Here is a 3,446-nt window from a genome sequence, read left to right as displayed (position 1 = left end):
TGAGCATTAACAGCATGGCCCAAGCACAAAGAGAGAAAAAGAAAGAAAGAAAAAAAGAAAGAAAGAAAGAAAGAAAGAAGGAAGGAAGGAAGGAAGGAAGGAAGGAAGGAAGGAAGGAAGGAAGGAAGGAAGGAAGGAAGGAAGGAAGGAAGAAAGAAAGGAAGGAAGAGAGAGGGAGGGAGGGAGGAAGAAAGAGAGAGAAAGAAAGGAAGGAAGGAAGGAAGAAAGGCAGAAGAGGGAGGGAGAGAGGGAGGGAGGGGAGGAAGGAGGGAGGGAGGAGGGAAGGAAGAAGGTTGGTTTAAAGAGGATCATTAGAGAATTAAAATTCACGTGGCAGAAACTTGTATCTACATAAAGAGAAGAACATTAGAGAAGTGAAAGTGAAATTTAAAACTTTTACTTTTCTTAGTCTCTATTGCTCAAACAGAAAATAACTTGCGAACCGCCAGCGCCCAGTAAATCGCCAAAATGACCAACACAAAAGGAAAGCGGAGGGGGACTCGCTATATGTTCTCTAGACCTTTCAGAAAACATGGAGTTGTTCCTTTGGCCACATACATGCGTATATACAAGAAAGGTGATATTGTAGACATAAAGGGAATGGGCACAGTCCAAAAAGGAATGCCCCACAAGTGTTATCATGGCAAAACTGGAAGAGTCTACAATGTTACCCAGCATGCTGTTGGCATTGTTGTTAACAAACAAGTCAAGGGCAAGATTCTTGCCAAGAGAATTAATGTCCGCATTGAGCATATTAAGCACTCTAAGAGTCGAGACAGCTTCCTGAAACGGGTGAAGGAAAATGATCAAAAAAAGAAGGAAGCCAAAGAGAAAGGGACTTGGGTTCAACTGAAGCGCCAGCCTGCTCCACCCAGAGAAGCCCACTTTGTAAGAACCAATGGAAAGGAACTGAGCTGCTGGAGCCCATCCCCTATGAGTTCATGGCATGAGGAGTGTTTGTTTAAAAATAAAGAGACTCCTGGACTATAAAAAAAAAAAAAAGAAAATAACTTGCTCAGGCCACCAAGATGTGATCCTGGGGGTCGCACATGTGCTGTCTCTACGCAGCTGCAAGAGCATGACTCCAGAGGCCAGCTAAACTACTTTTGGTATGGGCAGCTCCTTGCAGAATGTCTCCAGACTGAGAACTAAGCCGAGGCTCCATGCCTGCCCAGGAGGGAAAAGGTATTTCTCTCGTGCGCCTTTTTCCTTGCCAGGGATGAAGGGCGTGGCGACCGCCATATTATGATGACCACAGATGAGAGTTACAAGCTTGCAATGGTCCAATATCTGGAAGAAATTTCCCTGGACTTAGTTGCTAAAATACAGAAATCCAAAACTGACCTCATATCCCTTCACAACAGGTCTGACTCTAGTGGGGTACTCCTAACAGTAATAGTGAGGTTTTTGTTGAAATATTGAATGTAACCAAAGTAAAGAGAAAGTAAAGTGAAATTTATCAGTTGGGGGGGGTGTGGTATGGGAGGTATACTGGGGTTTTGGTGGTTTTTTTTTTTTTAATTTTGGTGGTGGAATATGGGCACTGGTGAAGGGATGGTTGTTTTAGCATGTATAACTGAGACTTAAACCTGAAAGCATTGTAATTTTCCACATGGTGATTCAATAAAATAAAAAAAAAGGAAAACCAGCCCCTGAAAAAAAAAGAAAGAAAATAACTTGCTCAAAATTACAACAGCATAGTGTATTTAATAAATATAACCTGCCTATAGTGACAGCAATGATAATGGGGTATGACAAAGAACATAAAAATGTATATTATTAGAAGGTACTAAGTTCTACTTTTGAAGTAGTATATTACTTGAAAGCAGACCTGAGTTAATTATAAATCTATTTTGCAAACTTGAGGGCAACCCATAAAAACAATAACAAAATCCAGTCTAGTGTTTGGGAGTGTGACGCATTAGTAGAAGTTCATGGCCTTGCATACATGAGACCTGGGTGCAGTCCCTGGCACTGTAAAAAAGGAAAAGAGGGCCGGATCGATAGCACAGCGGGTAGGGCGTTTGCCTTGCACGCGTCCGACCCGGGTTCGATCCCCTGCATCCCATATGGTCCCCCAAGCACTGCCAGGAGCAATTCCTGAGTGCAAAGCCAGGAGTAACCCCTGAGCATCGCTGGGTGTGACCCAAAAAAAAAAAAAAAAAGGAAAAGAAATTTCACACTTCACATACTAAAAAGTAAAGACAGGGCTGGAGCGATAGCACATCGGGTAGGGCGTTTGCCTTGCACGCGGCCGACCCAGGTTCGATTCCCAGCATCCCATATGGTCCCCTGAGCACCGCCAGGGGTAATTCCTGAGTGCAGAGCCAGGAGTAGCCCCTGTGAGTCGCCAGGTGTGACTCAAAAAGCAAAATAATAATAATAATAATAATAATAAATAATAAATAAAAAATGAAGACAATTACCATATAAAATGCTCAAATAAACCATAGAAAGCAGAAAATATAATGGAAGGCACAAAACAAATAAAAGTACAACAATAATGAATAAAAACAATAAAAAATATGACCAAGAAATAATTATATCAATAATCACCTTAAACATCAATGGTCTAAGTATATTAATTTATAAAAAGATTTTTTCAAGGCTGGAGAGATAGTACAGTGGGGAAGGTGCTTGCTTTGAATGTGGCCAACCTGGGTATGATCTCTGGCACCACATATAGTATGCCCTGAACATCCCTAAGAGTGGGCTCTGATGCAGAGCCAGGAAAAAGCCCTGAGCACTGCTATGTGTTGACTAAAAAAATAAACAAACAAACAAAAAAGAAAACAAAAAAGAAAGAAAAGAAAAGAAACAGAGGGAGAAAGAGAAACTGTTAGCATGGATTAAAAATCAAGATTCAGAGGCTGGAGCGATAGCACAGCAGGTAGGGCGCTTGCCTTGCACACAGCCAACCCGGGTTGATTCCCAGCATTCCATATGGTCCCCTGAGCACCACCAGGAGTAATTCCTGAATGCAGAGCCAGGAATAACCCCTGTGCAGTGCCAGGTGTGACCCAAAAAGCCAAAAAAAAAAAATCAAGATTCAATAGCACCACCAATCAACTCAGATATCCTTGACATCCCCAGACTTCCAACAACAGAAAGCATTTTCTCAGGCTCTCCAAGAAGATCCACTAACAAATTACATTCTCTGTCATAGAAACATGCTGTTAGGTGGGGGGTGGGGCTCAGCATTAGAGCACTTACTTGCATGTGTAAAGCCCTGGGTTTGATCATCTCCCTAGCATCACAAAAAAACAAACAAAAACATCATTCCAAATTTCACAGAGTAAGAATACAATGCCTGCTCTCTCAAGCCAGAATGGAATTCAACTAGAAATCAGTAAGAAAAAAGAAAAAGACAATTCCAAACTGTTGGAGAAAAATAAGGTGCTGGGTAATCCTGCACCTCCCAGGCAATGCCAGGATATCCTGGTGCT

The 3,446-nt window shown here is 42.0% G+C and overlaps 1 pseudogene; it reads left to right on the top strand.

Annotated features, from left to right (window-relative positions):
• The first annotated feature begins 445 nt into the window (after positions 1-445).
• Positions 446-950, top strand: LOC129405709 (60S ribosomal protein L21-like; annotated as a pseudogene).
• Positions 951-3,446: the final 2,496 nt, after the last annotated feature.

Source organism: Sorex araneus, chromosome 6 (assembly GCF_027595985.1).
Source record: "Sorex araneus isolate mSorAra2 chromosome 6, mSorAra2.pri, whole genome shotgun sequence".
Taxonomy (NCBI): Eukaryota; Metazoa; Chordata; class Mammalia; order Eulipotyphla; family Soricidae; genus Sorex; species Sorex araneus.
Note: the sequence above shows the minus strand (reverse complement) of the source record. Positions and strands in the feature narration are given on the sequence as shown.